Raw genomic sequence first — 22,573 nt, forward strand, 5'->3', positions numbered from 1 at the left:
CAGATCAAGTTTAAACAGAAGGCCTCACCCTGGCAGTGAGGCGGTACGGACACCTGACGTTTACAGGGCCCTTAACACCTTGCACATGTTTTCAAAACAGGCACATCTCTCACTCTCTGGCGACCAGCCACACCACTCTGTCTACAACTGGCCGAGTTTTAGGGCTGCGAGTCCTGCATCCCAGGAAACCCCTCAGTCTCATGCAACCTGGACGGCTGGTCATCCTGTCACCCTCAAGGCAACAAATGAATGAACAAACTCTGAGATCAGGGGTGTCTGGATGATGAAGGCAGAGCTTCACCTGACGTCATCAGCCGGGCCTGTTCAGTCTTATTCAGATGCCCACAGGTTGTAAACTATGAGCCTGGCACTCACAGCCCTTCTCTTTACCATGGAAAGTTTCTCACTAGTAGAAATTCTAGAAATTCCATCATTAGAATTTTTTTTTTTTTTTTAAGATTTTATTTATTTGACAGAGAGAGACACAGCAAGAAAGGGAACACAAGTAGCGGGGTGGGAGAGGGAGAATAGGCTTCCCATGGAGCGGGGAGCCCGACACGGGGCTGGATCCCAGGACCCTGGGATCATGACCTGAGCCGAGGGCAGAAGCTTAACAACTGAGCCACCCAGGCACCCCCATCATTAGAATTTCACTCCTTTGGGTCAAGACCCTGTATCTGGCTAAAAATTAAAATACCCCAGAGAGCCTAGGTAGGGAAATAAAGCATTAGCACAAACATCTTAGCATAATGACCTTATTAGATCTTTCTTAAGTGTCAAGACAAGTTTTTGTAGGGAGAAACGGCTTAGAAGAGGGCAAGGTCAGCATGGGACCCGGGCTCCCAACACAAACCCTACCTACCTCACCATAATACAATTTTACATACCACCAGCTTTAAGCGGAATGGCTGAGACATTCGTCATTTATTTTATGTATGCTATCTTATCTTGAAGTGGCACCAGGAGAAATTTAGGACAGCCTTTAGACAGTGCTTCTTTGCCAAGATGACTGCCGTTCCTCAGATCCATTCCCTTCACTGAACAAACGCAGATGAGCTGTGTTGCTCAAATGTACGTGCCTAGAAACCTCTGCAGGACTCGCCATGCTGCTGCTGATCCAGTGAGCCTGCGGTGGGCCCAGATCTGCCCCAGAGCTGGTTTCCGACCAGCCGCAGGGATTCACCCCCACCCCTGTTGTAAAGAAGGGAACTGGTGTCCAGAGGAAGTGGGAGGGTGAGAAAATCAAGCAGAGCCCAGAAACTGCCAACAGCCAGGCTGGGATATTCACCACTGAACTTAGGATGCCCTGGAATGTAACAATCATCAGATGAGGCCAGCCCGTCATGTGGGGGGACACCCGGCGGAGGGGCACTCTGCAACCATCAGAATAACTAAGCATCTCTTGTTCCATCTACTACCAGAGCTTTGCCCTTACCGCCCCAGCCCCACGCCAATCCTCCACCTTCTAGACAAATGACCAGGACGCTCTATCACTCACGGGTCTGGACACCCCCCAGTGCAGAACTAGCTTCGGCTGCCTCAAACCTGTCTGAAAATGACCCAGCAGAGGCCCAATCCCTGTACAGAGCTCCTCCCAACCCCCTCCTCCAAGCCATCCAGTCTGGTGCACGTTCTCACTGCAGCAAACTCGATCAACCCTCATTTATTTGACAACAGTTGCGTTCCTGTCTGTCTTTGCTGCTGGGCTTCGACAAGAGTGAGGGCAAACCAAGTCTAAGGCTAGGGGTATCTCGCCCAGAGCAGGGATCTGGGCTCAGAACTGTCAGAGCATTTCCCAACTCCACCTGCCCTCCAACCTGCCCGCTCCAGGGAGGCCGGCTTGCACCTGCTGCTCACAGCAGCCGGGAGGCTGACTCAGCAGGTGTGGGTTTTGGCAGGGGCTCGGGGTCAGCTTCTCCACCTCCACTTCCTACTGACTGGCCAGGGTGACTGGCTTAGTAGGCCATCTGGAAAGCAGGGGCTCATCGCCAAGGACAGGGTTTGCCCAAGTGTATGTGTTTTAGGGGGGTGGGGGTGGAGTGAGGAGCTGTTGCCAGCCTATCAGTCACTGTCAGCAGACATCTGGAACCAAGCAGATGGGGGTTAACTCACAACAGCGCAAAGTGAGGGTCTCATACAGGGTCCTGACTCACTCTCTTATTTAGTCATCAAAACATTTAGGAAAGATTCAGAAACTGCACATGGTACTATAATTTAGCAATTTTCCAATTTTGCCCCCTCATTTTCTCTCCTAGGAAAAAGATGTGTTTGCTCTGTCCTTCCCCACAGGGATGTAACAGAGTGTTTACAGAGAGACTTCTCAAATGGCATCATTATAAGATGGCATATACTATGGCGCGACCCACACAGGACGCCGGCATCCACGAAAAGCGTAACACCCCATACAAATGTAACATCAGCCCCCTCCCCTCCAGGTCAACGCCTTATGTGCTAAGTTACCACATGCTTTTCTCTTTGAACTAGAACAGCTTCTAGGACCAAACTGTGTGCTCCTGTGCGGACAGAGAGCGGTATTTGGCCATCCACAGAACACAGCTCCTGTGGTGCTTTTGGTGCAATTAAGAGAGTGTGCTATTTCCAAGAGAAATAAACCTCACCCTCCCCATTTCTAATAGCTAATAAATAAAATGGGCCTTACAATTATTAAGCAGCACCAAATGCCTGGCACTGATCTTCATGATACCATTAGATAAAACTGAAGCCACAAAATGCATGCCTTTCTTCCAGGCTCAGCGGCAGCCCAAGCCTGCCCCAGAGAAGGGGGCCACAGGGAGCCAGATGCAGGCGTCCTGCTGGGCATTCGCTCATTTAATGATGTGGTTAGAAAAGAGCAGAGATGAAATGAACTTTTTACAGGAAAAGGCAGGATTGATGCTTACCAGGACTGTGAAGCTTCATGCCCAGATCTCAAAACCCAAATGAAAATCTTACTTCCTTTGAATTTTTTCTTTTCAAGTGCCTTGGTGAACTTCCAAGGTGCTGATCCCAGGAGAAGAGCGGGCCCTCCTCAGGCTTCGGAGAAGCTCCCATGTGGAATGAGGCCAGGAGGCACCGAGCCTCCTGGAGACGGTGAGTGAGCATGTTCCCAGTTCTGGCCAAGAGAGGACCCTCCCTGATCAGTGGCGGGGAGGAGGCTGCTGAAGGCATTCATGTTCATGGGCTTTTCAATTTCACACATGAGTGACAATTTAAAAAACAGAAGGGAACCCAAAGGGCTTCCAAAAGATTATTTTGCCGTGAGTGCCCTCCCCCACCAAACCTCAATCATGATTTTAATCATTTTAACATAAAAAAAAATAAAAAGAATGGAATTGCAATCAAAAACACATTTAGCTTTACGCAGCACCCCGGGGTCCTTATTTTTGCTCTTAACTGTGGACCAACAGTAACTTGACCGTAGACCAGCAGCGGTTTGCTTGGGAATCCCCGCAGGGAGCAACACGTGCCCCCTTCCCACTACCCCGAGTGGCCTTCTGGACAGTGTGCACACACCCACACACGGATCCAGGGGAGCTGTGGCATCAGGCTCGGCTCTGCATCTAGAGCTTAACCTCTCTGGGTCTCTGCTCCCTTCTATCTGTAAACTGAGGGGTTTCTATCTCTCTCTAATGCAATGAATGCTGAACACCTGATTCCAGGCTGAGCACGCAAGCAACAGCTCTTCTTCTTGGTGGTGGTGCCCAAACCCCCCCACCTGCTCCCTCACCTAGGAGTGCAGGGTGGCACCCTGGCTGGGGCCAACTAACAAGATGACTGGCAGGCGCAGAGGACCACATCTGCATCAGCATCAAACACTGTTTCCGCATCTGCATCCTGCTCCCTTCACATGCCCTGGGTCCTGAAGGCTGGAGCAGAGAAGGTAATTGCCACTGAGATTTCTACCAGGGCCTTCCATCGCAGGGCTTGAGGATCACTGAGAAAAGTCTACACCCGTAGTACGTGCTGGCTGCAGCAAGACAGAGAGAAGAGACCACTCAGAAAGGACAGAAGACACGACTTTGGGCTTGGGCTTGGACACCCATTCCAGTTGGCCTCCCAGCCCCCATTCCACACAGGGGCTGCGCTGAGAGGTGTGGAGAGCCCCGTGTCACAGGGAGGGGGGTGGCCCCGAAGAGGAAGCCCCGGGGTATCAGGATGCCTGGGCCCACCTCTGCTGGGCACCGGAGTCTCGGGCTGGGATGACTTTGCAGTCTGTCCCACTGGGTGGGAATAGGCAGGCAGCCGGGGAAGGCCAAAGCCCAGCCGTGGAGGCGGAAGGCTTTGACGACAGGCCACCATCTGAGCCTGCTTTAAGTTGAAGCTTCAAATGTCTTTTACTTCCAGGCAGCTCTTCCCCCATCCAAAGTTCAGTTAAAAAGCACCCAGAGCTCTATCACTGTATCTCTCACTCACAAGAGCCCTGGAGGGCAGAACCACGGCATGGCGCCCAGGGCAGCCACCTCAGGACTCTGTCCTACCCTTTTATCCTCTTGTCCATCCTTTCAGAGCTCCTTGGAAATCCATCCTCTACCAGAGCATTATTGAGATTTCCAGCACCAACACCTTTGCTCCGTGGCCCCTAGGGCCCTCACCTCCAACTGGGTCCACATGGCCCCTGTGTCCATGACCTGTGTCCCCAGGGCCTGAATGGCTCCTCAGGAGCTTCTATCCCCTGACCATGCTCCTGTTCCAGCCAGGGTTCTCATCCATGGAAATCCCCCACCAAGCCTTGCCATGCACCCCATGGGGCCTGGGGAACAATGCACCAGACTCCACGGAGCTTAACCAAAGAGCCTGGAGCGGCAGGTGGGTGGTGAGACACAGCTGGACCGTCAGTTTGAACGGGGGTGGCGAGGAGGGGGTGTGCGGCCGGGGGGCAGGGGTGAAGGAAGGTGGTGCTGAGAAATAAGAGAGGGATGGGCGAGGAAAAGGGAGGAGGGATGTGTGTGCTCTGGGACAGGTGTGAGGCTGGTGGTGTGACAGGGGACACGAGGACTCAGGAGACCGCAGGGTGCACAGAAGGAAAGGAGGAACCCACTCTGCGACATCCCACCCAGGCAGGTCTGTCCATCCTAGAGCATGGACCACATCTGCTCTGGCCCAATCCCAGCATCCATGACAGGCCAAGAACCAGAGTTCAGAAAAGAGGAGCTTTCCCCCTGGGGCCCCACCCAGCCCACACTCTGCTTAGAAGCCCAGGTGGCTTTTAAAGGGTCTGCTCTGCCCCCTGCAGGCTCCTAGCTGCAGAGCCCACCGCTGCTACTGCAGCCCCCAGAGCCCGCCCATGGCCCCCATCCCCACACCCTTGGCTTCCACCCGCTCCTTCCTCCCTTACTCATGCAGTCTCCCTGGCTGGACTGTAAATCTTCCATAATCCCAGACTTCTCTTACTCAAACCCCACCTGTGGCTCCTCAAAAGAACAAGTCCCATATGCCTCACCCAAGTTTTCAACAAAATATGCTACTATCTTTTTATCTCCCTGGAGACCACTGACCCCTTGGTCAGGACTATTTCCACAGCACAACAGGTAAGGTGTCCCCCCATCCTGCACCTGTGACCCAGGACGACACGCCTGGTGAACTCTGCCAACCGCCCTCACCAGCCTCCACGTACTTTCCCATAAAACTTTCACTGGGACTAAGGGACCTTGTTCTTCCACTGCATTCAGGAGCGGTGTTCCTGGGTGCCAGGAGGGCAGACGCTCCATCCCTCAGCTCCCATGGCTCCTGCTTCTCCTCCCTCTTCTCCCTCCTCCTCCTCCCAACTCCTCTGGTCTCCTCACTCCTCCCCTTCTCTCCCCAAACTCCTCCTCCACACCCTAAGCTCCTGCCTCTATGAGGGTCTCCAGCCTGGGGCTTGCAGGACTGTTTTTACAATAGGGGGTGGTGAGGGGCATCTAGGTGGCTCAGCCAGTTAAGCATCCGACTCCTGGTTTCCACTCAGGTCATGATCTCAGGGTCATGGATCGAGCCCAAGCCCCACATTGTCAAGCTCCCCACTCAGCGGGGAGTCTGCTTCCCCTCTCTTTCCCTCTGCCCCTCCTCCTGCTCATGTATTCTCCCTCCTCTCTCTCTCTCTCTCTAATAAATAATCTTTAAAAAAAAACAAAGGGTGGTGAGCCTCCATAGCTAAGGCATGCCTGGGACACCCACAGCGGTACACACTCATTCATACTGAGTTGGTAACCTTCCACACGTACTCCAAGACGCTCCGTGGAGGCAGAGGACAGCATGCACGAGGGGCGTCACAGATGACCCTGGGCTTCAGGGTTGCAAAACCCAGGGTGCACCTGACTTGCCCGTGGCCCACGTGAGCCTCCCTCTTTTAAGCCAGGAGTACAGCCTCCCCATGGCACGGTTGTGAGGATCAGACAGATTAGTGTAACAAGCCTGTTCATAAGGTACTATGCAAAATAATCACTCAGCTTTTATAAAATCAGTAAATCAGAAGGGGCATCTTGAAACTTCATGTACCTACAGACCATTTCTAGGGGTGTGGAGTCACACTCCAGGGTCCTTTCTAAGACGATGGCTGGGAGGCACGTTGGTGCTTCTGGACACAGAGTTCCATTTTGATTTATGCCAAATCCTCAGCTCTCTCTGGCTGAGAGAGGGAATCCAGAATACTGAGGTCTACAACCACCCACAAACGTGCACACACACGCAACGCCTGCATGCTCACATGAAACCTTCAAGCTAGCCTCTGCAGATGAAACTCCCTCCTGTCATGTTGGATCAGGCCCCTAAGGCTGGGGGGCGGCGAGGGGGGGCAGCCAGGCTTCAAGCTGCACTGATGTGCTGAGTGGAACTACCATTTGGCTTTGCTAACCTCACCAGCTAACTTCTCCAATTTAAATTCAGGAGACTGTTTCCCTAACTCCAGAATCTAAAGCAAAAACTCCCCAATACCATTCACATGGAAAAAGTAGAAACTCTGTAATTTGAAGTTCTAGAGCATAACAAAACCAATACCCTAGAATCAAGTTTTGCTGTTCCTCCCTCCAATTAACCCAAGTCTTCAAATTCCCAGTTTTTTTTAAAGATTTTATTTATTTGAGAGAGAAAGAGAGAGCATGAGGGACAGAGGCAGAGGGAGAAGCAGACTCCCCACTGAGCAGGGCGCCCGACAAGGGGCTCAATCCCAGGACCCTGGGATCATGACCTGAGACGAAGGCAGATGCTTAACGACTGAGCCACCCAGGCGCCCCTGAAATTCCTAGTTTTTGACTGGGTGGACGTATTTATGAATTATAATTACTCAAAGATGTCATTGCCATAAAAATAGCTCTAGGATAATATTATTTTCAAAACCTCCTCCAGGAACACATGGGCATATACATATGCAAAAATCCATCGAGCTGTGACTTAAGATCATACACTCTTCTGCAGGGATGTTACAGCTAAAACACATAAAGCAGTTAGATCTCCTCAAGGAAGATCAACAGTCCCAGAGCTTCTGAGCTGGCTGACATTTTCCTTATGCGACTTGCCTTCTGTAGAGCTTACACAGATCCTGCCAGGAAGAACCCAGCTCTAAAGCTGTGAGCCTGTGAAAACACAGAGCTGGCTCTGGGGGCAGAGTCCCCAGCATGGGCACCAGGCCCCGCTGGTCAGGGACCACCAATGCCCGGGCCAGGGGCGGCACGCTGCAGAGGAAGTCCTTCGCCTCCCATGCTTCACCTTCACATCGGACATGGCGCTTTTGGTCCCAGAAATCTCACAGGCTCCTGAGAGTCCCGAACGGCAAAGGGCTGAATGGCACACAGAACTGAGACCACCTCCCCTCAACCCCTCGAGTCCAGCCTGCCTGCCTTGGTGACTCACGTGTCTTGTCACACTTCCTTGTACAATGGTCTACTGTCTGCCAGAGCTCTCTAACAAAGTCCCACAGACTGGGGGGCTTAAACAACAGGACTGCATTGTCCCTCGGTTCTGGAAGCTAGAAGTCTAAGATCAAGGTGTGGGCAGGGGTAGTTTCTCCTGAGGCCTCTCTCCTTGGCTCGTAAATGGTTATCTGTTCCCTGTGTCTTCACGTAGTCTTCCTTCGGTGTGTATCTGTGTCCTAATGTCTTCTTATAAGGACACCAGTTGTATTGGATTAGGGCCCACCCTAATGACTTCATTTTAACTTTATTATCTCTTTAAAGACCCTATCTCCAAATACAGTCACATTCTGAGGTGCTGGGAATGGGGACTTCAACATACAAATTTGGGGGGTGAGGGCATAATCAGCTCATACAGATGGGAGGTGATATCTAGCAGAGTGGATGCTCAGGATAGGGCTGGAAGCAGAGGTCTCCCCAGAACAGACCATAAGCCCTTAGAGGACAGAGCCAGCCCAAGGCATCTGTTCTCCTGGCACCTGACTCCACCCCTACCGTTCCCAGTCCTGGGTCTGCAGCAGCTGGAAGACCTCCCTCACGGCCAGCACTGTCACTTCTGATACAACTTAAAACCCAGCAGTGGGCGCGCACTCCATCCCCTGGAGCAACTCATCTGGGGAAAACAGAAGAGGAAGGGCAGGACACACAGGGTGCTCTGATCAGCGCTCAGGACGAGGTCCTCCCTCACAGCCCAGACAATGGAGACTGACTGAGCCAGGAACCCAGCACAGCGTTTTCCCCACAAGATTAAATGGTTCTTTCAAAATCAAGTCCTGTTACTTGGCAACCCTGACAGGTTACTAGGTGGCAGACAGGCTCAGGTGCAGCCCATCAATTAGCAAGAACACACCAAGAGAGGGTAGCCAGATTTAGCAAAATAAAATACAGGATGCCTAGCTCAATGTGAATTTCCCATAAAGAACCAATAGCTTTTGGATATGCCCACTCAAACATTATTTATTATCTGAAATTCACATTGAATTGGCAGCCTATATTCTATCCGGCAACCCTAATCCCACACACAAAAAAATCCCTCCCCGTCTTGCTGATGCCCACTTGGTATCTCCTCAGGGAGCCGACTACTCAATGAGCAGAAGGTTCTGCCCGGAGACGCCCAGGGGAGGCCTTCTTCTCAGGAGGGGTCCTTCAGCAGAGCTAACCCCCCTCCTTGGCCTTGGCCTCCCATTGGTCCAGCGACTCCAGCACGTGCTCCCCTTACAGGTCAAAGTGGTGAGGCCCACCTCCTCGACGCCTAGGAACTCAGCCACTACGGGCGACGTCCACCAGGCCAGACAGCGGCTGCGGGTACTGTTGGCACTGTCGCTGGTGATAATCATCGGCAGGAGGCAGAACGGACATGACGGCACCACATCGGGAAGGTGCTGCTGACGGCATCTTCACTCGATACCAAATCTAAACTTTTAGCAAAATGACGTGTATTTCCTCTGTCAACACTGGTGGAGATCCCTCCAACTCTCGGATCCCAAGGTCGAATCATCTGACCCATGTGAGTACCCAGCTGCATCTAGTTCCAACCACAGCTGGAATCTGCACAGCTCACAGCGTCCACTCCTCCACCATCTCCTGTCAGACTGTGGCGGGGGCCTCGGCCTATGCTTGCCCCCCCCCGCCCCGTGCTCTGCTCTCACCCTGCGCTCAGAGCAGCTCTTCAAAAGTTACACTGGGCCACGTTACCCTCTGCTAAAAAACACTCCAAAGGCTCCCATTTCACTCAAAGGAAAAAGCCATGTCCTTAAGATGGCCTGGAAGGCCCCCCACATGACCCACCCCCACCCTTTACCCTTGTGACCTCCTCCCCCTCCTCCCCCCGCCCCGTCTTCCTCCTCAGCCACCTGCCCCTCCCGGCATCCGCCCTCCACACACACTGCCACTGTGGGCCTCATATGCTGGCCACTCGCCCGCCTGGATGGGAGGAACCCCCACTCCCCAGGTATCCACCTGGCCAACTCCCTCACGTCCTGAAAGCCTTCGCGCAGATCTTATCTTCTCAATGGGGCCTATCTTGTCTGCCCTATCTAACTCCACAATTGAGCCCCCTTCCCTGCTCCATCATTCCCAAGCCCCCCAGTCCTGTCTACTGTTCCTGTCCTCTGAAACACCTCCATTTGAATAGGCCATCTGTTTGTCCCGATTGGTGCTTGTTGTCTGCTTCCCCCTCTAGAACGCAAGGATCGGCTTTGTCCACTGACAAGCCTGAACTGAGTAAGCGCTCGATAAGTATTTGTTTGGTTCACCATCCACTGCGAGGATGCAGAGCAACAGGGCGAGCGCCAGCCCTCACTGGGGACCTCGTCTGTGCCAGGCGCTAGGAGAGAGACTTATAAATGTTAGACACATTAATTCTCCTAACCGTCCTCAGAGTTCCGTTGATCTTTCTCCACTTTATGAGAAAATGGACTCAGAGAGGTCACCCAGCTAGGAGGACACAGGGTCAGGGCTCTGACACAGCCATTAAGACCCCGGCGATTTTATCATGACGTCTACACTTACCCTGGAAGCACCACCGTCCCCTTCAGCGCTCTGCCCCTCCCACCGACGCCTGGCATCGCCCAGGAGGGACTGCTCCATGCAGACCGTCAGACAGAGATGGGCCGTGCTCACTTTTAGGGAGGTTGTGTGGTCTGAGGAAGGGACGTCGGCCTTGGCCCCAGGGTCACAGGAGCCCCCCGGGTCACAGACAGCCCAGGTAGCAAGCATCCCCGTGGGTCACGCCTCCCGCACCGTGGGGTGCAGACAGTGCACGTCAGACATGGCGATGCTCACGGCCAGTGGGGGTGCGTGAAGGTGCGGGCCAGCGCTCAGCATGCAGACGTGCTCGGTGACTGCTGCTGACAGCGAGGTGGCTCTTCCCACAGGGGACTCCTGACTGTCCCACGGAGGACCTCAGGACCAAAGGCCCGCTCTGGGGGCGAGAGAGAAGGGCGAGCAGCAAAGGGCCCCGAGCAGGGCTCCGAGAAAGCCCCGAGAGCAGAGCCCTGTCACACGGCCAGGTCAAAGGGCGGAGCGAGCCGCAAGGGCTCGGTCCCCGCCACGGTCAGGCTGGGGAGCTGCCTGCGTGGTCAAGCTCGGAGAGCCCACGGCTGCAGCACTGGGCCCTTCCTTCTGAAGGTGGAGCGGGCAGCCGGACCCAGAAGGAAAACACTGCACGAGAGTCTCACTCTCCTCTCATTTGCAGAGGGTAAAAGAGACTGAAAACATGCTGGTATTTGTAAGTAATCGGGTTTCACACCTCCTCAGTCCGCTGACCTGGGATTTCTGCTGTTGGGCATTTTCCAGACTAGAGACCTCAGGCCACATTTTTTTGCCGCTAGTCACTGGCATTTCAGCCCTGCGCTGGGGGCCCCCTGTGCGTGGGCCTGTGTGGGGCCCCCGGGTCCAGTGTGCTCGCCTCACCCCTACCACACAGCACTAACACCTGCCAGCCCCCAACAAGACAGGTGACCTGGACAGGAACGTGGTGCAGAGAGAGCTGGGGGGGGGGGGCCCATGGGCTCCGAAACTGTCTCACACTGTAAGACAGCAGGACCCCAGCCCCAGAAGCCCCTGCCAGGAGTGATGGCTGATCGCTGATGGGGGGATCTGCCTTTGGGTCCAGCTAAAACCTCTGATTTCTCAGATTTCCCCAGTCTTTCCTGGAAAAAAGGAATGATCAATGCCAACCATTACTAATCATATTCTATAACCAAACCTCATGAGCAACAGATTCCCTGAGAATTGATTCTAAGCAACATCAACATTCACATAAATACATGAGTAATCACCTCAAAGGGAGTGAGCCTGGGGCGCTCACGGACCAAGCAAGCCCCACACAAACTGTTTACATGGCCCAGTATCTCTCCTCTTTACCCTTAAGAAAAGCCCAGAAGGGTTCAAGCAGCAGACAGAGGGGAGGGACAGGGACTCACATTCACAGAGGATTTGCTATGGGCTTGACATTACACATGCTTTACAAACATGCGATCCCTTCCAAAAAGGCAGTGAGGTAGCTACTCTTCCCCCTTTTACAGATTAGAAAACTGAGGCTCAGGTTAGGTTACTTTGCCAAGCGAAATCGGTAGAGACTGGAAAGTCGGAGAATTCAACGATTTGGCTGGACTCAAAGGAGACTAAGGAATTTTGACTCAAGTCTGTTGTTCTTCATACTCTCAAACTTAACCCAACATTACGTCAGAAACGGTCCAGGTCTCCTCAGATCTGGCACTGGCTAAGCTCTTTGACAGATGCTGACATGGGCCGGGCAAAGTCTCGGAACCTGGCTGAGCCCGCACCAGAAAACCGTGCCCGCCTCCTCTTGGCTCTCAGGATCTGCTCTTTTAATCTCTAGGTAGACAGTGAGGAAAATAGGTCAAGCTATCCTAAAAGACGAAACCCAAAGCCTTTTGTGATAGCAAGAGCAACATTTTAATATGCCTCAATTATGTAATATTCAGCCTAAGCAGAACTCATGCAAGCCCCTGCCAATGGCAGCTTCAGGCATCTGCTTACATGGTCACTGAACCTGGTATTCAAGAATAAGGTTCTTCGGGGCGACTTCTGCCCTCAGTGGCTTCTTGTATTCATCCAAGCAACTACCAGACCAAGTCCTTGTTAAAAAGTTTGAATAATGGAAGCTCTGGACATAAATCCCGTTGGAAAGAAATCCATCACTCCAGCATTTTCCCCAAAGCACGCACAGGCTTGTAACGGCGAGGACGGCAGAGTGCCTCCTAGCAGCAAAAACTAACCTTAAGCGCTTCCTGCAGGCCAGGCACCTCCTGGCCTCTCCTCTCACAAAGAGATGGGGGGAGCAAAAAAGCACAGCGGGTTCACCCCCTGGTTCCACCACTATGCCTTACTGGGTCAATCACTTAATCTCCCAGGCTGCTTCACTGGTATAATGGGGACAACAATACTTATTTAAGTGTGAAATAAAGGCATTTCAGTGACGCGCCGCCCAATAAACCTTCATTCTTTTCCTCGAGATCACGTCTTTCACATTTCTCCTTGAAAGAAGATGGTGACCCTAGCATGGCCTGCTCCCCACTCCCGCCCCGACTCTGCTGGTCCAGCACTGAGAACCGCAGGTGCCTGGGTGCACAGGCGGCGGCTCCAGGCAGGAAGCACTGCAGGCTTTTTCTGCCTCGAGCTGGAGGGACCGGCCCTGGAGCGCCCGGAGCAGGAGGCCAGAAGACACCTGTGGACCCAGCAGGAAGGTCAGCGCTGGCCTGCGTGCTCTGCCCGGATCCCCAGGCTCCCGAGGCAGAGAAACAACTGCAAGAAGAGGCAGTGCTTCCTGCCCCTGAGCCTCAGAGAATGCGTGGGGCAGGGGGGCAGGAGGGTGCTGCAGCTGTCAGCTGAGGACACAGGGATGGCTGCTTTCTACTCCACCGGCCCCAGCCCCCTGGGCCCCCAAAGAAAGATAAGCCCCCTTCCAAGGGTCTCACGGCAGAGAGTAGGATGGCTCAGAAGAAACAGATCACACACCCAAGAAGAGAGAGCTATGGACCATTTCAATTTTAATTAAGTAATAATAATAGTACTCAAAGAGATTCAATTGTAACACACAGGGAAAAAAAGATTTCCTGTAAATAAAAAAAACAAAAACAAAAGAAAACCAGAAAGACCATGAACTTCCAACTAACCTCTTCACACAAAGAGAAGGTGAAGGTAGTCACACATGATTCCTGAAGCACTGACTCAGAAAATCAAGTCCAAGAAAGCACAAAGCAGAGATTACCAGTGTGAAGAGATGGAAATCTTAAAGGAGCAGATATGAGACTCTAAGGCTGCATCCTGAGACTGAGAAAAAGGACAGATGAAGGGGGGGGCAACAAAGGGGACCAGCTCTGGACAGAAGCGATAAGAAAAGACACACAGAGGCAAATGCTAGTAACATTTCTGAACCTAAGGAGAAAGGGGGAGGGAAAAGACAACCCCTTCAGCAGAATGAACTGGGACCCGAGATGGAAATGGACACAGACAGGCTGTGGACGGCGCAGTGACGCTGTGGGATCAGCCCTGGATGCTGAGACAGCTCTGTGCTCCACAGAACGTGAGAACAGCTCCCCCATGTAAGATCTCATTCTGCTATCCAGAAAAAGAAGATATTTGAAGAAAAGAATTCAGAGCATCTACTACTAGGCACCTCACACCACAGCAGAGAAAAATAAGAAAAAAAAGGCTCTACAAAAAGACAGACCAAAACCAAGATTCTGTGGAGAGAAAACTCATGGCCGATGACCCAACATTGGCCTTGGCAAGGCTGAATGGGGGATGCCTACCTCAGTGTTATTTCTGACACCCCTGAATTGATGACTGATCACTGGCATCTGAGCGCGTAGATTCCCACCACGCCTAAGCAGCATCACTCTCTCAGTGATATGCACAAGACCTGTAATTCAGATTTGTTATGAATACCTGAGCATTCACTTTCACATTCAATTCAGCATTCTAGGTGTAACTCAGCCTGGAAATAGAACCTTATGTACTTTCCATGTTGAAGTCCCAGAAGCTAAAATATAAATGTGTAATTTTTATAGGAAGGGTAAAATGTTGCAATAAAGATTGGAAGAGCTGATAATTTTACACACAGAAAGATGAAGAGCTTTCAAATACTTAAAATGAGAAACAGAATGACAGTGAGTCCAAATATTACAAATATTAAGAGTATGTTGTTCAGATAACTTAAGAAAGAATATCTTTCCTTTTAGAACTGACAGTTGTAGGCGGTCCAAGATGGAAACACAGGAGGACCACGAACTCACCTCCTCCCACAGACACTCTGGATCTACAGATAGGTATAAAAAAACTCCCTTGAAAAAGACTTGAAAACTAGCTGAACAGCTCTTCCACAACAGCGGAGAAAAGACCACATGGAGGTGGGTAGGAGAGGCAGAGGCGTGGTCTTGCCCAAAACCCCACCCCAGTGCAGTAACCCACAATCAGGAGGGCTCTCACAAAGCCAGAGCTTCTCCCTGGGGGGCCAGGGGTGTGTGCCCCACAGCAAGCACCCCAACCCTTGGGACTTGCACCAGAGAGATGAGTCCCCAAAATGCCTGGCTTTGAAAAACAACAGGGCTTAAGTCTAGGAGACCCAAAGAAGAGAACAGAGACTGCACTCTTGAAGGGCTTGTGCACAGACTCGCTCATCCTGGGGACCAGGGCAAAAGCAGCAGTTTGGAAAGTGTCTAGATTATTTGTAAAAAAAGATCTGGTTTTTTTTTTTTTTTTTTTAAGATTTTTATTTGAGACAGAGCATGTACGCGTGCAAGCCGGGGGAAGAGCAGAGGGGGAGGGACAAGCAGACTCCATGCTGAGTGCAGAGCCTGATGCGGGACTCGATCAAACGACCCTGAGATCACTACCTGAGCGGAAATCAAGAGTCGGACACCCAACCAACCAAGCCACCCTGGTGCCCCGTGACAAAGATCTGTTTGCTAATCTTAAAGAGTCTGCCCGAGGGGCAGGGGCCTGTTGGGACTCTCTCCTGGATGGGGGCACTGGTGGGCACCGTTTCTGCACCGTCCTTCTGCCTTGCTGGTGCTGTTCGCGCAGGCGGCTGTAGAACTTGCAATCTCCCTCGGCCCTGCTAAACCAGGGGTGCACGCGGTTCTTGCAATCTCTCGCTGCCCGGCCGAAGTGGGGGGCGTGCCCACCCCTGCACTCTCCAGCTGCTTCACTAAAGCCAGCGAGCGAGCACGGACCACACAGGGGACTCTCCTTGATGGCCCGGCTCTGGTGGCGGGTGGGGGCTTATATTCCTGATTGCCAGCAGACTGAAACAGTCCGAGAGACAGCTCTTGGCAGGCTACCAAACCCAGGGCACTGCACAGACAGCCGACTGAAACACACCCCCAGACCTCCTGTGCAAAAAAGCCTATTGACTTGCCCTAGAGCTTCAGCCTGAGAGGCAGACTTCAGGTTTGCCACATGTCTAGAGGCTATGAAAGTGCTCCCAGGGAACACAGGCCAGGAGACACCATCTTTGCACTCTCTGTAGCCTTGCTATAGCTCACCAGTACCTCCCAGAAAGGAGCTGAAACATTCATCCGGAGCCCTGATTTTTGCAACTGCTGCCCAGGGTCTGTTTGCAGGTCCCAAGGGATGGGGTGCCTGCTCTGGGGCACAAACCCCTCACTCCTCAGGGAGAAGCTCCTGCTTTGTAAACCTCCAGGTTGCCTGCCTAGTCTGGAAGCCAGCAGGGTTCATAATTGCAGTCCCCTGGGACTGTCTGTATTTCCTTACTTTAGGAGCTATGGTCTGAGGTTCTAATCAGCCTGAAATTAGAGCCGAGATCCCCCCCCCAACTTTGGAACACTAGTGGGTCCTGCCCGACGCTCAACAACTGAGACCTATCAAGTACAAAATGGCTTGCTTAGGCAATCACAAAGGTTCACTAGACAACCAAGAGCTCGGGCAAAGCTGACCCATTAGATTCATCTCCTACAGAAGCCCACTCCTTCAAGATTAGGAGAAGAGCTGTTTTGCCTAAGACATAAAAACAGCCAAGCAAATAAGGAAACAGAGGAATATGTTCCAAACAAAAAACAAGAAAAAAACCCAGAAAAAAACCTTAATAAAACTAAAATGAGTAATTTCCCTGATAAAGAGTTCAACGGTCATAAAGATGCTCACTGAAATCAGAAGAATGGATGAACATGGGGCCCCTGGGTGGCTAAGTTAAGCGTCCAACTCTTGATTTCAGCTCAGGTTGTGATCTCAGGGTCATGAGATCAACCCTGCATTGGGGCTCCATGCTCAGCGGGGAGTCTGCTTCTCTCCCTCTCCCTCTGCCCCTTCCCCGACTCATACTCACTTGCTCTCTCTCATCTCTAAAATAAATAAACCTAGGGGTGCCTGGGTGGCTCAGTTGCTTAAGCGACTGCCTTCGGCTCAGGTCATGATCCTGGAGTTCCAGGATCGAGCCCTGCATCGGGCTCCGGGCTCAGCAGGGAACCTGCTTCTACCTCTGACCCTCCCCCCTCTCGTGTTCTCTCTCTCATTCTCTCTCTCAAATATATAAAAAAAAAAATCTTTAAAAAAAAATAAACCTATAAAAAAAAAAAGAAAGGATAAACACAGGAACACAGTGAGAACTTCAATAAGGAGGCAGAAAATATAAAAAGTACCGAATAGAAGTCACAAACCGGGGGTGCCTGGGTGGCTCAGTCGGTTAAGCGGCTGCCTTCGGCTCAGGTCATGATTCCAGGGTCCTGGGATCGAGTCCCACATCGGGCTCCCTGCTCAGCGGGGAGCCTGCTTCTCCCTCTCCCTCTGCCTGCCTCTCTGCCTACTTGTGCTTCTATCAAATAAATAAATAAAAAATCTTAAAAAAAAAAAAGTCACAAACCGAAGAATAAAATAAGTCAACTGAAAAATACACTAGAATGTTCAACAGCAGACTAGATGAGGCAGAAGGAAGGATCAGTGACCTGGAACACAGGGCAGTGGAACTCATCCACAGAGCAGCAAAAAGGAAAAATAATCTTAAAAAGTGAAGACAGGTTGAGAGACCAATGGGACGACATCAAATGGAATAACATTCACATTACAGGGGTCCTAGAAGGAAAAGAGAGAGAAAAGGGGACAGAAAACTTATTTGAATAAATAATAGCTAAACACTTCCCTACCCTCAGGAAGGAAACAGACGTCCAGATTCAGGAAGCCTAGAGAGTTCCAAAAAAGATGAACCCCAAAGAGATCCACACCAAGACATATTATAATTAAAACGTCAGAAGTTAGAACTGACAGGGGAATCTGGGTGGCTCAGACATTAAGCGTCTGCCTTCGGCTCAGGTCATGATCCCAGGGTCCTGGGATCGAGCCCCGCATCAGGCTCCCTGCTCAGCGGGAAGCCTGCTTCTCCCTCTTCCACTCCCCCTGCCTGTGTTCCCACTCTCGCTGTATCTATCTCTGTCAAATGAATAAATAAAATCTTTAAAAAAAAAAAAAAAAGAATAGTTTAAGAAGTTAGAACTGACAGAAAATTTAAGTAATGACACAAGGCAGAGTAACAGAGTTTGAATTATATCATAACTATAATCTTTGTAGAATTACTTCATGTATTAGCTTTCATCATACTAAAGCAAATAGCCCTAAAAAATTTAATGTGATAGTCACTTAATTCAGGCTATGCATATCTTTTTTAAAGATTTTTAATATTTATTTGCTTGAGAGAGAGTGAGAAACAGCAAGAGAGCAGGAGAAGCAGACTCCCCACTGAGCAGGGAACCCAACTCGGGGCTCAATCCCAGGACCCTGAAATCGTAACCTGAGCCAAAGGCAGACGCTTAACTGAATGAGCCACCCAGGCGCCCCCAGGCTATGAGTATTTCAAGAAAAAGTCCTATTTGGAATTCTTCATCTAGTGAAGATAAATTAAAATCAGAAAGTCAACTCTGTCACCTTAAAAATCCAGGAGCAGAAAAAAATTCCACAATCATGTGTAACACCATCCACAATAAATCACTTTCAATCCAGCCCTGAAAACTAATATATAGAGTAGGAAGAAAGCATTACAGAAAAATTTTGCTTTCATTAATCAAGCTGGAAAATAACAGGCCTTACAAGAATGCCCTTTAGGAAGACAATTCCTTGTAGTTTTAAGTCTACGGAAAATAATGCTACACTCAAAATGCATGTTAAAACCATTACTGTAGACTATCACTTTCAGTTGTCGGAAGATGAAAAATTGTCAAGAGCCACCCAAACTGTGAATCCTGGTTACAATGTTGCTCTTGGAAAATGTGTTACTGAAAAATTCTCCCCCTGAACTAATGTGCTCTTTCTGTATCTTGTACGGCAGACACCTGGATGCACAAACACATCCAGAAGGCCTTTGAGGGCTGACAGCCTGCTGGAGTAATGAGGAATTTATCCGTGTTTCTGCCTTTCTGTCGGGCCCAGAGAATTCTGAGTAACGAAGCTGACATGTCATGAGAATACAAGTGTTCCTTACATGGTATGTATCGTCTCCTCAGGGTAGACACCAAAATCCATGTTCGTATACCAAAATCTGAGATGCACAGAGAAATTAAGAAATGATTTCGTTATCTTGAAAGAAAAACACACTATTTCTTTCTTTTTTTTTTTTTAAAGATTTTTATTTATTTATTTGTCAGAGAGAGAGCACAAGCAGGGGGAGCAGCAGAGGGAGAGGGAGAAGCAGACTCCCCGCTGAGCCGGGAGCCCGATGTGGGGCTCGATCCCAGGACCCTGGGATCATGACCTGAGCCGAAGGCAGACGCTTAACGAATGAGCCACCCAGGCGTCCCGAAAAACACACTATTTCAATGCCACATTCCTAGTTTTTCCTCAAGTGACTGCAGGAAGTAACAACTACAGTCAGAAATACCAGAAATTGAAAATTAAAGTGAGGGCAACCTCTGAAGTTTACTCCTGAAAATATTTAGAGAACGTTTGTGAGCAATAAACCAGGGTTTAGTTCGTGGGACTATGTCAATGAAATCACAACATCCCACGTACTGGTCAAATCCTCGAGTCTGGGAGAGGCAGGGAAGTCTTCACCCTCCAGAACTACTATTAAGGAAAAAGGTGGAGACACCACTAACAGAAGTCCCTACGTTGCCAGGAGAGCCAAAAACACCTTGTCCCTCCGTAACCCCAACTGGAAGTAAACATCTCATTTCTCAAATGGGCAGCAAAGTGACCGTGGTTACAGAACAGCCAATAGCAGCCAGAGAAATTATTATTCCCGTACTATACTGTCAACCTTCTGAATTCTGACACCTAAAATGTTTAATAAAATACAAAGGCTTTTTTTAAAGAACAAAAACTTCAGACATTGTATCTTTATCCTAGAAGTTCACCCTACAACTGGCTTCAGTCTTAAGCAAACATTTAGTCAGTTAGACATTTAGACAAAATCTGTATTTGGTGCTTCGTGCGTGTGCATGTGTAAAATAAAAGGATAGTAATAAATCTTTATGATTGTGTATAATAAAAGTGAAATAAGGATTCTTGATACAAAAGGTCTTGTTCTGTCCTGGGGAAAACAGTTGGGAGAGGGGCGCCTGGGTGGCTCAGTCATTAAGCGTCTGCCTTCGGCTCAGGTCATGATCCTGGGGTCCTGGGATCGAGCCCCACATCGGGTTCCCTGCTCAGCGGGGAGCTTGCTTCTCCCTCTCCCACTACCCCTGCTTGTGTTCCCTCTCTCGCTGACTAATAAATAAATAAAATCTTTAAAAAAAAAAAAAGAAAGAAAGAAAAAGAAAATAGTTGGGAGAACAGTATGTTGTTTTCAAACGATGGTGGAGAAATATGCATTCAATTATGAGAGAGGGAAGGAGAATGAGACAAAATATTATTAAAAGGGAAAACAGTTTTTTCTGCCATCTTTCTGTGCGGCCATAATGGTGTGCATGAATGTCCTGGCAGATGCTCTCAAGAGCATTAACAATGCTGAAAAGAGAGGCAAATGCCAGGTTCTTATTAGGCCGTGCACCAAAGTCATTGCCCAGCTTCTCACTGTGATGCTGAAGCATGATTACACTGGCGATTTGAAATTATTGATGATCACAGAGCTGGGAAAATTGTTGTGAACCTCATGGGCAGGTTAAACAAGTGTGGAGTGATCAGCCCCAGATTTGACGTACAACTGAAAGATTCAGAAAAATGGCAGAATAACCTGCTCCCGTCCCCCCAGTCTGGTTTCACTGTACTGACCACCTCAGCTGGCATCTTGGACCATGAAGAAGCAAGACGAAAACACACAGGAGGGAAAATCCTGGGATTCCTTTCTAGAAATGTAATACATACGTGCAAATAAAATGCCTCAATGGACCAAAAAAAAAAAAAAAAAAAGGAAAATAAATTACAGTCAATTGATATTCGACAAGGGTGCCAAACAATTAAATGGGGAAAGAACAGTATTTTCAACAAGTGGTGCTGAGACAACTCAACATCCACATGCAAATGAATGAAATTGGAGCCCTACCTTACACCATACAGAGAAAATAACTCAAAATGCATCAAAGACATAAATGTAAGAATTAAAATGATAAAATTCTTAGAAGAAAACGTAGGCATAAATATTAGTGGTCTTGAACTTGTCAACAGCTCCTCAGCTATGACACCAAAGTACAAGCAATTAAAATAAATAAATTAATTAATTAATGGGACTTCATCAAAATGTCCAAGTTTTGTGCTTCCAAGGACCCCACTGACAAAGTCAAAAGACAAGCCACTAAATGGGAGAAAATATTTGCAAATCATATATAAGGAACACATATCCAGACTGTATAAAGAATTCTTACAACACAAATAAAAAGACAACCCAATTTAAGAAATGGGCAAAGGACTTGAATACACATTTCTCCAATATACAAGTATATATATATGGCCAATAAGCACATGAAAATATGCTCAACATCACTAGTCATTAGGGAAATGCAAATCAAAACCACAACGAGATACCACCTCCCATCCATGTGGATGGCTACTATAAAAAAAAAACCGAAAACAAGTGTTGGCAGGGATGTTAAGAATTTGGAACTGCTGTACATTGCTGGTGGGCTTGTAAAATGGTGCAACCACATTAGAAACAGTTTAGTGGGGGCGCCTGGGTGGCTCAGTCGTTAAGTGTCTGCCTTCGGCTCAGGTCATGATCCCAGGGTCCTGGGATCGAGCCCCGCATCGGGCTCCCTGCTCAGCGGGAAGCCTGCTTCTCCCTCTCCCACTCCCCCTGCTTGTGTTCCCTCTCTGGCTGTCTTTCTCTCTGTCAAATAAATAAAATCTTTAAAAAAAAAAAAAAAGAAATAGTTTAGTGGTTCCTCAAAATGTTGAACACAGAGTTACCATATGACACACCAATATCACTCCTATGTACATACCCAAGAAAAATGAAAACTATGTCCACACAAAAACTTATACATGAAGGTTTGGGGTTTATTCATAATAGCCAAAAGGCAAGAACAACCCAAATGTTCATCAACTGATGAACAGATAAATAAAATGTGATCTATCCAGTCAATGGAATATTATTCAGCCTTAAAAAGGAATAGAATTTTGATATGTGCAACAACACAGATGAGCCTTGAAAACATTCTGCTAATTGAGAGAAGCCAGTCACAAGAGACCACATATTGCATAATTTAATTTATATGGAATTTCTAAAATAGATAAATCTATGGAGACCGAAAGTAGATTAGTGGTTGCCTAGGGCTGGGGGTGATGGCTAAAGGTTTCTTTTGGGGATGATGAAAATGTGCTAATGGTTTAGTATAGTTAACTAGAGTAACAGCCATTAAACTGTATACATTAGACGGGTGAGTGGTATGGCATGTGAATTATATCTCAATTAAGCTGTTATCCAAAAGATGCAAAGAACTTCTATATTTATCAAGTAGAAAAAGAATGAACTTGATTAAAAACATCAAAAATGGGGAAGAGAAAAAAGCAAAATAAAACAGGATGGGAGGAATAAAAAATCATGCCTGTTTATCATTACTTTAAATGTATACAGACTGAATTCTCCAACTAAATTAAAGTGCCTATCCGGGGGGTTACATACCCATGCTGTTCAAGAAACGTACTTAAAATGGCAAAAGGGTTTGAAAAAAATGTACCAGGCGAGGAGATACCAGGCAAAAAAGGAAGCAGGAATGGCAAAATTAGTAGCAGACAAGTTGGATCTAAGGCTATAGGTACTAAGATGAAGAGGGACATTATTA

At 49.2% G+C, this 22,573-nt stretch overlaps 1 protein-coding gene and 1 pseudogene across 2 annotated transcripts in view; one reads left to right on the forward strand and one right to left on the reverse strand.

Moving 5' to 3' along the window:
• The window catches only part of PGBD5 (piggyBac transposable element derived 5), a 97,993-nt gene that overhangs the window by 61,493 nt on the left and 13,927 nt on the right, over window positions 1-22,573 (reverse strand). The gene's annotated exons all lie outside the window — the stretch shown is intronic.
• Window positions 20,054-20,829, forward strand: LOC116648454 (annotated as a pseudogene).

This window comes from Phoca vitulina, unplaced genomic scaffold, assembly GCF_004348235.1.
Source record: "Phoca vitulina isolate PV1807 unplaced genomic scaffold, GSC_HSeal_1.0 scaffold43, whole genome shotgun sequence".
Lineage (NCBI taxonomy): Eukaryota > Metazoa > Chordata > Mammalia > Carnivora > Phocidae > Phoca > Phoca vitulina.